General features: G+C 42.1%; 1 protein-coding gene across 1 annotated transcript in view; it reads right to left on the bottom strand.

Annotated features, from left to right (window-relative positions):
• Nucleotides 1-5,446, bottom strand: part of CASR (calcium sensing receptor) — a 76,162-nt gene extending 70,716 nt beyond the window's left edge. The window contains exon 1 of the mRNA XM_033083823.1: nt 5,392-5,446. The gene's annotated coding sequence lies outside the window, so the exon portion shown is untranslated. The remainder of the gene's footprint in view (nt 1-5,391) is intronic.
• Between the last annotated feature and the right edge of the window lie 7,921 nt (nt 5,447-13,367).

Below are 13,367 nucleotides of genomic sequence, written 5' to 3'. Positions count from 1 at the left end.
AATCCTGCCACAAACACCTACTATTGAGGCACTAGTCCAGACATTTAAACTTGCCTGCACTGTGCCTTCTAGAATATCAGAGATAATGCAGCATCTGGTAGAGATGGCACAGGACATGCAAAAAATGCACTCTGCACCTGAAATGGTATTCACTAAAAATTTTAAAGGTACCTGAATCTTTCTGGGAAGATTAAAGACTGCAAACAAAACTGTGTGATACCCACGTCCCTAATCTGTAAATTACTGATGAACACCATCACTATCAGACCTCAACATCCATTTTCCCTTGTCACTGCGGAGTTTTGTGCAATGGCCCATGTGAGCACAGCCATGAGTGGATGATTCCATGGAGTTCCTGAGTTTGGTGGACACTGACATTAACAGCAAGTATGAGAGACATGTATCTGTTGCATTCACTGGAACAATCAGTCTGCTCCCAAACATTATGCTTCCATGTCCAGCTGGTACCAGAGAAGCCAGGAATAATGGGGTTAGAGGAAATCCTCCCACAGTATAACATTCATTCAACAGCTTGTCTTTAGTAATGCTCCTTTACACAGGCAGCTCTAAAACAAACTTCACAAGTAAAAGCTTAATTAATGGTGCTAGGCCATGGCTGAACCAGAGGATAGAAAAACAGGAATGAGTAATGAATGCTCTCCTTTTCAGGAAGATTAGGGCTAAAAGGTAGCAAGAAAGCACAGAGGACAGAAAGGAGAAAATACAGGCTAGACAGTACTTCTTGGAGGGAAGGACAACATCTGTCAAGCTCTGTCTTGAGGAGATGATGTGAAATTTAAAGATGAGTCTTTCATCTTCTTAACCTAATCTGCCTAAAACAACAAGAGCACTCTGATGCAGGTACCACATCTTCTTTCTGTTTTGCAGAGCATACTGTAGACCACTATTCTGGTTTATAACATGTTCTCCTAAGTGAAGACAAGTATCAAGTCAGGAGTTCCATTGGTTGCCAAACCCAGTAGACTCTGAACAGTGTAGCAGTGCTAGAAGGACCTGCTGACTTCAGGCAGAAAGTCAGCAGAGCTGCTTACAGCAGGAATGATTTATAACGACAATTCAATGTTGGATTTTACTTTGGCTTGATCCTAAATGTTCTGCTTCTCATAGTACATATGTAAAGACCCCCAAACCCCTAGTTTCACAATATTTTAATTCACGATGTCAAGTGTCCAAGAATCAGCAGCCCAATAGACCAAGAGAAGTATCAAAGGTCAAATTCTTACAGGTAAATGATCTTTCTGTAGATCAGCAGACCTATATATACATTGATTATTCATGTTAATCATCTGAAAAAAATCCTGAAATCAACTCTCTTAAATGTAATGATTTCCTGTGTATTTGGTTTGCTCTGACAGGTTGGTGCATCTGTTACCTATCTTCTAAAGCTCCCTACTGCTATTTTCAAGTAGAAAGCATAGTTAGGAAAAATTACTAAATGGATTCCATTATTTAAGAGAGTGTTGTTGTGAATTTATTGCTACTCATTAGAGGTCACTTAATGTGTTTCTAACTTATTAAGATGAAATCTCTGGTTTTAGATGCTGTATCCTGTCATAAGTTTCAAAAATAGTGTATTTGTGCAAACCATTACAGAAAAAAAAAGTCCATCAAGGAATTTCTGTAGATACTAGCATGGACACCCAGACAACTTTTTTTAAACAGATGCCAACAGTTTAGCTGCAATGATCAGAGTACTCACATAACTTACCTACTGTTTTGGTGGTGAAATGTCTTTGTGTTGACTGACTTTAATAATTTATTTCAGAACCATGTGTGTACCTTCTGGCTGACTCACAGCTATGTAATCATTTTTTGAGAGGACTGAATTCCATTTCATGACTGGCTACAGGCTGTATCATAAATTCAAGACTCCTCACTCTCCACTGATCTCCCACAGATGCCAAAAGGAAGCTTGCACAGAGATCAAAGGAAGAATTTGGGCTCTGTGTAGCAAAATAAAACTTTCAGTTGTTATTTTTTACATCACATTCAGAACCGCTTACTGGAAAATGTTTGCTAGGATCACTGCCACCCTTGCCTCTTGTCTCTTTTCCTGTCCTCATCCTTCTTTCTTTTCTCTGTCTTCCTTTTCTTCTCTTTGCACGTGCCATTGCAGATTTCCACTCCCTGTGCACTGTGTTGCAATGGTAACATGTACACTAACCACAAATACTTGTATTTTGACAACTCCAGAGGACCACTGTTTCAAATCTGGCTCCAAACTGAGGACACAGTATAATGGCCCTCACTCTCTGTTCAAGAGAATATTGCTTATTTATATGTGCAATGCCACAGCTGGGTTTAACACTTCCTTCCCCTTCCTTTCCCCCAGCATTTTTCAAGAAACAAAAATCACGACCCAGGCACCTACTAACTGCTTTACCCGTATCAGAGACTCAGCCAGGTGTTCTAAAGTACCAAAGTATTCAACACCAAGTAGTCTCTATTCCAGGCAATGGAGGCAGAAGCATGTTAATATGCCAGGCCCAAGTGCCCCAAATTAAAATAATTTTAATACATAAAAATTAAAAGTTCAGTAGCATAAAGTTTTCTCTCCAACTCCAAAATGGATTTAGATCACTAAATCTGGTTTCAGACACAGTTATAAGTATCACATGAAGGCTACAGATCAGAGAAGTGGTCAACCAACCCTATGCACCACAACAGTCAGTTGAATTGAAATTGGGGGGGAAAAGGATCCGATACTTTTGAACCCCTCTGCTTTGCCTGTTCTCATATGTCAACTGTACCATAAAACAATGCAAAGTTTTTTGCGTGGAAATTCCAGTGTGCTTTAAATACCCCTGTTTCTAACCAAGGTATTTCTAACAAGACCCTGTGAGGCACAGTTCTTATCCTCACTTTTTTGAAACTGGAAAACTGAAAGAAAATGGTTTGTCTGAGATCAGTGTCCAAGCCCAGAATAGGTTCTGGAATGGTCTTTTCAACTGAGTCACTAGATCATGTTACCTTCACCATCATTTCATGTAGGCATAAAGAGATTATAATCTCTCATGTTTCGTGATGCAAGCAGTTAATCTCACCTAACTTTCTCAGCTGAACAAAAAAAAAAAAAGTTCTTACATAGAATTAGCCTTGAAACATCAGCAGAGATTTTGGTATTAAAGCTACCATCTCTCTGTCAGTGTCCTCCTTCAGTCTACTTGGTGTCAATAATGTTCTCAAAATTGTTGGCACAAATTAGGGCAAGTAAAAAATTGTACACTCTTGCAGTTAATAAGTGACTGAGAAAGGCTGTCAATTTATGCAGAAGAGGTTGTTTGCAAGCAACAATAGATGCAACAGCTTGCAAACAACATGCAGATGGAATGAGAATGAACTGAAAAGGTTCCCGTCTCACTCGACATTTTTGCTCATAATTCAGAAGATAATCCTAATAATTTTATCAAATACAATGAAAATGTTGAGATTTGAGAATGGTAGAAAGGGTGTCAGGCTGACAGACCTGTGATCTGAATTCTTCCACTGAGCCATAAAGTTTAACACAGTAGGTATCTGTTCAACCTTTTCTGTCAATATTCGTCTACCAACACTTTGAAAACAATGTAGAAATTTTGCCTGCTTTTTTACTCACTCCATCACTGGCCTTTCTGAGAAGTTAAGGGTAGGACAGTCTGGTGTCAAGTGCTGGAACGAGATTTGACGCACACTTCAGCACAGAGTTAGGATCACCCTAATAATTTTATAGATGTCTCCAAACATCAGCCTTGTCATATCCTAGAACAAAATAAACTACTTTGGGGTGCTTTGTATGGTTTCTAGTCATAAATTGCCATAATCAATTCTCTTTAAAAATAATCACATTTCAACAACTTCAATTACATCAGTTAAATGCAAACTAGATTTTGGAATAGTATTTCATCTGAACAGCCATCACCACTGCTCAGTTAAACATATTCCTAATAAACAACCAACTAATTTTTCCATGCTCACAGCTAGAAAAGATGTAAGAATTTGGTCTTCACAGCACAGGGATCAATGGCAAGACCCCGGTGAATGCACAGAGCACAGAAACAGATTTGGTTCCTGAGGTTGAAACTTCTATTTCCCATTGCAAAGAGAGTTTAGTCCTGCAGCATGGTGAGGGGAGAAGCATAGAACAGTAAGTGAAAGAATTGCACAACTGACCAGCCTCAGACTAAATCAAGCACAGGAGTTAAGGGCTGTAATTTCCACAATTAGCATAAGCATGTTCAAGGGGCACTAAAGTGCCTGGGAAATAGCCTTAGCAACGCCTCAATGATACTCCCCTGACCTTGCCCCTCCCAGCACATCCTCTCTGCGTTTACACCGGGTGGTGAAACTCGAGTAGGAGGCAAAATAGTCCCAACTGTGATAGGGAAGCTACTCAAAAGTGGAAATCGGAAAAAGCCTGCAAAGTCACTCTCCTCCGTGATACATGGCCAAACAGGAGAACTGCACTGGCCAGGCTGGAAGATGCAGGGCTACTAGCCCCCTCCTCTGCTCCACTGAATCCAGCCCAGAGTGTCCAACAAGGTTAATCTAGTTTGCACCATACAGAGGTGGTTTTGTGGGGCAGAGCCTGAGAGAGAGCAGGAGGGTAGTGCAAAATGGACCACCTGTTTCAAGTAGGGAAAAAAAATCAGTAAAAACGGAAAACATGTCAAACAAATACGAAAATTATTTAAACTATCATATTCTATATCAACATATGTAAAAATTAAGATTTTAAGGGCAGTTTCAGGACTTCTCAAAAACTCTCTTCAGACAAAATGTGAAATTTGTTTTGAATAATGTAAGGCTTCAGAAACTGGTAATTGTGGTATAAATTGGTTTTCAAGACACTGCTATTAGCCTCTTTCTATCACGATCAGTGAGGTGATTTTTTTCCCCAGCGTGTGTGATTTCGGTAAAACAACTTGTTGCTCTTCAAAGTTTTGTTATGAATTACTGTTCCTTCCCCCCTCAATATTATTTCTAGATAACTTCAGCCAGAGATAACAGCTCAGAGCTCTACGAAAATTTCTCCTTTCGCCTGATCCTACAGGTATCAGAAACCACCCTGTCCAAGATTTGGGGAGGGGAGGCGGAGGGGTTCCTCCGTGGAATTACGTCTGCATCTGGCATGGCCGGCCGGGGTCAGCCTGAAATACCTCCGGCTACCTGTCGCCCTCGGCTTGCTCCGCACCCCGCCTGGCCGGGCGCTCTGCTTCTCCAGGTTTCTGCACCCCAAAGCCAGACCCGGCACTGCGCAGCGCTGCCCGCCGGTCAGATCCTGCGGGCTGTGCCCCGTCCGTCGCTCCCCCGTGCGCTCCCAGCGCGGGCGGGCTGGTCCCGGCGGGAGCGCTGCCCACCCCGGCTCCGCTCCCATCCCGGGCGCGCACCCACCTGCCCCGCGGGCCCGTGCCCCGCTCACCTCGTCCGGCCGCCGGGGCTGCTCCTGCCGCCACCACCTCCTGCCCTCACTCCGGCGCTGGGCAGGGCGGCGGCAGCAGCATCCCCCGTCGGCCCCCCAGCTGCCGCGGCGGCACTTGCAGCCTCACGGGAACCGGTGGCGAGGGGAGGAGGGGGTGGGGGAGAGAGAAACCCCTGGCCAGGGTCCCGTCCCAGCCCTCCCCGTCGCCTCCGGCACCCGGGCCCGCTCCCACGGGCCACGCAAGGCGGGGCGGGCGGCGGCGGCGACCGCGGGGACCCGCCTGGGTGCTGCTCGCTCCGCGCCGCCCCGCGCTGCCCCGCAGGTAGCGGCAGTCCCGGGCAGGCACCGCGCGTACCGCCTCGGAGGCGCAGGGGAGTCGGATACCTCTCCATGAGTCTCCCTGCAGCCAGGCTTCGAGGCTCTGACCCCGCGGTTCCCTGTGCAGCGGCACTCGACAGGTTGGCACACGGGTACTTAACCCTGCAGCAGGACACTACAGTGGGGGAAGAAAAAAAAGAAATTAATTCCTTGCTCCGTTTTATTTTCAAGACTGGGATCTCCTTCCAGCTCACAACGAAAAAGTCTGACCTCCTGGTTTATGCTGTTCTCTAGTACCTGAAGCTCATAGAGTAGACACCAGGGACCTGTATTTCTTGAAGACAAAAATCCTCATCTTGCTCTGTACAGTTAAATTTTGATGTGGTTATGCAGATTTTTACAGCTACAGATTTGCTATACCCACCAGTTGATTTGGATCTTCAGGACTGAAATGCAGAGAACAAAATGTTTTCATTATTATACGGTAGCACTTACATTATTACACTGCTTTCCAAGTCCAAAAATCTTTCAACACTGCTTGAGAGCAACAGTCTTTTGGGATCATTATACAGTTTGTATTTGAAAACTCTTGATCTCATAAAATGCTTTTTTAAGGAAAAGTGGCATGTAGCCCTATATACAGACTCTGGTGCCATTCTACAGCCCAACCTTAGAGGTTTGGATATGTACTGAGCATACAGTTTACCTTTGCCAAATAATAACAACAAAAATGTTGTTAGAATTGCAATATACTGGTGAGAGTGACAGAACATATCAAAAGTGTGTTGTATTTTTATCTTGAAGAGGTGATAGAGACCTTTATTTCTGAAGGAGATCCATGAGACCTAACTTTCGTAAATGTATAGTCTATATCTTATTATATGTATTATTACAGAATTACCCACAGACCTGAAGTCACTTAGTACCCAAATAGCATTTAATGTATTAGGATACAGCCAATTTTGCTAAATAATTGGTTTCCCTCTCCTACTGCGGTACGCTAACTTTTCAAGAAATAGATCTTTTTGATAGTAAACACAGTTTAATTGCACAATCAATAAAATGCCAGAAAATACTTTTCTGATAAAAGAAAAAATAAATTACTGATTCCAAAGGTGAAAGAATAGCTTTCTTAATTCTTAATTATGCTTAACTGGAGATGGTTCCAGATATAAGGTTTACTAATTCAGAGAATTCCCTCCTAATGCTGTATTAAACTTTCATTTCCAGCCCCAAGAAAACTTAACACTTCCCTGCAGCAGTCAAGTGTTAATGTTTCAAATCCTAAATCAAAATAAAATCTTGTGTGAAGAAGCAGTACAGATTTTTTTGTACACCAAATATTTGGACTCAGGCCCTTCAGGGCTATGCTGTAGCATGGCAATTAAATTAAACTTTTTTTTAAAAAGTTGTTCTCTTGTTGTGAAGAAACGTGAGGAGAACAGGAAGTTGGTTATTTTAAATAATCATGTAGTGGTGGGGCAGAGACAGAAAAGATGAAAGAAAATCTTTAAAATAGCAAACTCCAAACTCCACAAAATCTGTAAATCAGCTACTGCTATATTCATTGCTGCACTACCCCCACACAGCTAACCCTGCTATTTATGCCACAGGGGTTTTCGTGGCCCAGTGCTTCATGCATGGTTATATTAAATACAAAACAATGTAAAAGAAAGTTTTATTTTTAGATTTCTCTCAATATTAATCACAGCTCCCCATTATCTGTGACTTCATCACATTGTGATGGTCTCTTTCACCATAACAGTAGTAACAGAAGAAAAACTGTTTCCAACAATAAAAATAGGACAAGGAAGAGGCAGCAGGACAAGCCCACTGGGACAGTCTTTGATCTTGCTGGACAACTCTTTGGCTTCTAGAACTCAGCAACACAAGCCAAGGTATTAGGATGACATCCATCTATGGCCTTTGTATTTAAGCCTATGCAGCATGGCAGCCATTCTTCCTCTTTCTCACCTGCAGAGATCATACCAGAATTTGCTTTATGGGGGCACCCTCAGATCCCTGTGTTTTGGAGAACCCAGCCAGGTGTAGAATGCTCAGTTCTTTCTATTTCTAAGCAGATTTGAATGCACATCTCTCACTTAACAAGGAAATAACCTAAACAGCTGACCACAGAGCATTCCAGAGGAAGAACTGCCTATGCTGCCCTTTCCAAACTCATGCTAGCCTTCATTTTGATTCACATGGATTTATTTTATTGTAAATTAGGTGGGAGGAAAAAGAAAGAGTAAGCTACTTACACCAGGGAAATACTAACATTCTGAGTCCTGTGCTAATGACAGTAATTGTAGGTTTGAATCTATTGCCCTTTTCAGATGAAGCTGACATTTTTAGTAGAGACTCTGGACTCAAACCAGTTTCAATAGTGATCTGATTTGGAAGTCCTTACATCTCAACTTCTCTCTGCCTTTGCCATATACAGTAAACACATTAAATACAGCATAAAAATAACAAGTAAAAGCCAAATATCTTTTGAAAAAAATTACATTAATTTCACTATTATAAGCCGCATCCAATTATAAGGTGCACTTCCGGGTGTCGGCAACGTTTCATTCTTTGTCGATATATAAGCCGCACTGGATTATAAGCCGCACTTTCATTCGCAGCGAGGATCTGCATGCAACTTTCACAAAGTTGCCAATTAGTAACAGAATCGCGGGATCGCGGGGTTTACTGACTTGGCTCGGGGCCATGTGGGCTCGGCTCAGTGCCGCCCCGCCGGGGTCGGGGCTGGCCCACAGCTGCTCAGTGCCGCCCCACCGCCGCTGGGGCCAGGTGGGCTCTGGCTCAGCTAGGGGCTGCTGCAGGCTCGCATTTCTGGGTTGGCAAATTTCTGAACTTCATCCATATATTGGCTGCTCTGGATTATAAGCTGCACTTTTGGGTTTGGGCCAAAATTTTAGTCAAAATGGTGTGGCTTATAATCGTGAAATTTCCTTCTCTATTGCAATACTAAACTGCATCAGTAGCTCAATGATACAATGCCTGTGGAAGGAGGAAACCAACAAATACTGAGAATCGCTTCTACTTCAAAGGCACATGTGAGAGCAAAAGGAAAAGGAATACACTGAACTACTGAACCTTGGTTCCTTTGAAACTACAAGTCAAGCCTACCTTTGAATATTTCTTGGAAATACCACAAGTTGTTAAAGGAGGAAAAGCTGGGAAGGGCTGAGATGGAATATCAGACCTAAGGATAAGGGAGAGAAAAGCTGAGGTGGTAAGACACTTCTCTGGTTTCCATGATAGTGTGGTCACCTCTACTGCACTGTGGCCTTCACAGTTTGATCTCAAAGGACCAAGGGCTACATTGTCAGGCCAGTCTGCCAAGTTGCAGCAGGTCCCTTGTGATGGAAAGACACCTTCAGTGTCAGTGGGCGGATTCTTCAGGGAACTACCAGGGGAGTCTCACAAAACAGGGAGAGGGTCCAGAATGACAGAAGGATGCTCAGAAACAGCAACTTTCCTCTTGTAAGAGTTTTGTTTAATTGAAAGGCTGCTGTGGTTTTCTTCTGCATGTCATCAGATGCCCAGATGCAGTAGCAACTCAGTCCAAAGCAGTTTGGGAGAGGGGATGGCACCTGCTGGAAAGGACTGTTGGAAGAGTTCATTTGTTGGAGTGGTATCTGTGATCAGCAGGACATACCCAGGATTTATGTATATATTGAGCAGAACTAAGGCAGGGTCCCATGGACTGTCTTTTAGGGCACATTTGGGCAAGTTATGCTGGCTGATGATTCTTTTGATGATGTCTCTGATGATTCCTGGTTAGGAATAATGGCTCTGTTGGATGGCATTGCACAGCCATCTTACATTGGCTCTGTGAATGGTTTTCTCCATTCCAAGTTAATTTTCTAGTGAGTAGCCAGATTAGGAAATGTGCAGATGCCGTTAGGTAATGGAGTCTCACAAAGGTGAGGGGAGTGGTAAGGTCCTGTGTTGACATGAGCAGGGCAGGTGACAGCTTGTAAGTTAAAGTACTGAAGGTTCCTCATTGCATACAGGCATTCTGTTCATTGATTGTCTTTAGCTATGAAGGACAAACTAATCCCACAGAGGCATTTTCCTGCAGAAACTCTTCAGAGGGGTAACTCTTCCCATAGTCTGGACAAAAATGTAGGCCACTCCCCAAACAGAACTTCTGCAGCTCTCAGGTGAAGTCTCTCAAGGCAGGCAGCACTCCAAAATGGCTTGGAGAGATGCTTGATTCACCCAGTCCTTGTCAGGCATATGAACTGGTGCTAGGACAGGCTTCCTGTTCTTGTACATTAGCCTCTTCCATGCAAATGGTGTTTGTCAGAGGTATACTTCATATAATGGATGTGGATATAAGTGCCTTGAGCCAGTTGCTGGAAAGCAGAAGCCCAAATCTGAGCCAAATTACTCATGGTTGAATCTTTGTCCCAAGGTCTGTCATGCTGAAGAGAATTATACAGAGGCTGAAACCAGTCTATCCATTGTTTTGTTCTGGAGCATAAATTCAGGGAAGTGTGTGACCAGGAGAATGACAATGTCTGCCTCAACTTCTTAAACTACTTTTATTGCAAGTAGAAGAAGTTATACTGATGGTTTGAAGACTGACATTCCAAAAGGCTGAGGTCTTCTTTCTGTTGTACAAACTGAGCATCACAAGCAAGGCATATGCCTATCTCCCTCTGCTTTAGAATGTTCCTCAGCTTCAGCTTGTATTGGAGAAAAGGCTTTATTAAAGCCTTCCTCTCTGCTGAGACTGAATGGTGAGTACTCAGAAGAAACATGCAAAATGAGTTTTTATAGGGATTCAGAGAAAATTTGAGCTGCTAGGTTGTGAAGAAAATGCTGGAGAGAGACTGAGGGCTGTTAGTGGGGTATGCTTTGGCTGTGTAGGATGTGGCTATATCACTGTCTAGTGGCTGTCCCATGGAACACAAGTCCCCTTGCTGCAGCTAGACTTTGTGGATACACCACGTGCTCAAATAATGAGTTCTATGTTTTTAAGCAAAAAATTTTTCTCCCCCTGCTGAGGAACATGAAGTTTGTCTATCTGCAACACATTGATCCCTTACAGAGAAGGAGATTTGCTCTTGAATGGCAGTTTATGTTGTTTTGTTCAGCGCAGGAATGAAGAAAGGAATCAGCTTTTGGTTACAAAATGCTTAAGGATTAGACTGGTATTGCACTACCCAAAATGAAATCTACTGGTCCAGCTAGGAGTGAAACATAAAACAAGGCAAATCTGAATTAAGAGCTGCTAGAGAGAGAAAGCACCCAGTGTGCATCGGATAAAACCAGCAGCCCTGTGGACTGAGAACAATCCAACAACAACTCCAGCCCAGCTCCACAAATGTTATTGAACAAGTCTCATGAAGGTGTGTCCTATGTGAATTAGCCTTAAACAAAGAGGACTAAAAGTCTCAAGACTGCTCCTTCTTCCTCCCTGCTGTCTTGGTTTAAAAAGTTGAAAAGTCATGATTAAATTGGCTGCACTTGTTATTTAATATGTTTTATTTAGTTTGTATCTATGATTTTTTAAAATATTTATCATATTGCTAAAGAATGGTGACTGTTTTCATAGAAACTGGAGATGGAAGAGACCCAATAAGTTCACATCCAGTCCATCCCCCCTGCTGCCACTGCCGAATTGTTCTGCATGTACATTTTCCAGGACCACCTCCAAACTAATTTTGAAATATTCTACTTTCTTGGTGAGGGTCTGTGCTCCTTGTGTACAGATCTGGAAGTAGCTGGTGATGCCCATTCTCATATATCCTTCTCTCGTTTCTCCCTTCATTTTCTTGAGTCTCACATTTTCTTTGCTCCTTTCCGTCTTAATCTCATTTGTTCTTGTATTCCTTTTTCAGGCACAGATGTTTCTTATTTGGTCATTCTTAAATATTTCTTCTCCCTCCTTAGATTTTTTAAAAGGATCTGAGCAGTTGGGCAGGGCTACTCTGGCAGATGCAAGCATCCCAAGCAGTATCATTTGAGCAGTTATTTATTGAGCAACCCTACGCTGGAATATCCTGTCCTGGGGAGTATGAAAAACCAAAACAAAATCTCCAAGGTATTTGCTGAATATCAAAGCAGAAGCACACAGAGAACATTGACCCTCTATTAAATACAGCCAAGCACACTCTTCTTAAATCGTATTCTGTTATAATTCTTTGGCAAGGAATTCGCTGCTGAAGATATTATTTATAACTATTGCAGTTGCTTTGTTTATTACCAAGTCCTTGCGCTGGTTTGATCTACAGGTCACATTTGGCCTACATAGTGAGCTGTTTGTTTTCCTCATGACAGTCATCTTGTGCTTCAGGAGCTAGCCATGGATAAAATAACAGTTTCATGTCCACACTTTATGATTGCAAAGAAAACTTTCCAGATGTGAGCCAGGCAAAATGGATGTGGTCATATTTGCACCAGAAAGCTGCCAGCTTTAAAAAATAATCCAAGAGGTAGAACTTGCTTTCCTCATTTCAGCCCCAGAGCCTGTTAACAACTATTTAAGAGTCAGTGTGGTTAACCATGTCTCTGTTTGATCATAAATTAAGAGACTACTAATGTGAAAAAATAGGCTACTGAGAATGAAGCTTTCCAGCATGAGTGCAATAACTGAACTGAAGGCAAAATTTACTAGTGTCTGGCTGTCTGCTTTTCTCAATCAGGTTCCTCCTGTATTCTCTGATCTTTCTTTGGTAAATTTTGTTTTGCTTGGTGTTTTTTTTTTGTGGTTTATTTGTTTGTTTGTTTGTTTTTTGGTTTTGTTAATTTGTTTGTTTTAAAAATTTTGCTTGTTTTTTTTTTTTTTTAATTTAATTTTTTTTCTTCTGGTGTTAGTTCTCTCACTGCCTTCCTTTATTTCCACATCTATATTTCTTCTCTGTATTTCCATCATTTCAGCTACAGAAAAGACTTGCACACATTGCCCTGTCCCCTTTACTAATGCTGAAACACAAAAACCGCACATCAGCCTGAGGTAATAGTGATTCTTAAGTCTGCAAGTCTGTAAATGTTATTCCCTTTGTGTTGGTCTTTGCAGTTAGTGAAATGTTGGGACGGAAAACCATCAAATCTGACCTTAGAGGAGGCTTCCAAACATCTCGTCAGCACAGGCAGCCCAAGCAAAAGTTATACTATTAGATTTAAAACAAACAAACACATTGAAATTAGAAGACTTTTTGAAGTTTCAGGAGTGTTTTCCCTCATATATTTAAAAGGGTTTTTGGAGCACCTATATGTACATATTAGAAATTTTCAAGGTGAAAACTGAACTGTAAGTGCTCATTTACTCTTGGGAAGCCTCTTGATCTTCTCTCATGTTTCCCATGGCTCCTTAGCTCTCATCCTTCCTATTCTGCTGCTCTTCTATCAAGGGAATGAGTCACAGAAGTGCTGCTTTTCAGCCAGATTTCTAGCCATATGTACATATGCGTGCTTTTTGGGGTTCCTCTCCCAGCGGCTTTCTCTTGTAATTTCTATTCCATTTTTTGAGTTGCACATACTATCTGCCCCAAAATTGTAGCATTCCCAGAGAATTGCACTTTGAATAATAACCAGCCTTCTAAGAACAGAAGAATCTTAATTAGCTCACACACTAACTATAATCTTAAAATGTGATTTATTCAAACAG

Source organism: Catharus ustulatus, chromosome 2 (genome assembly GCF_009819885.2).
Source record: "Catharus ustulatus isolate bCatUst1 chromosome 2, bCatUst1.pri.v2, whole genome shotgun sequence".
Taxonomy (NCBI): Eukaryota; Metazoa; Chordata; class Aves; order Passeriformes; family Turdidae; genus Catharus; species Catharus ustulatus.
The sequence above is the reverse complement of the archived record's forward strand: the minus strand, read 5'-3'. Positions and strand labels throughout refer to the sequence as shown.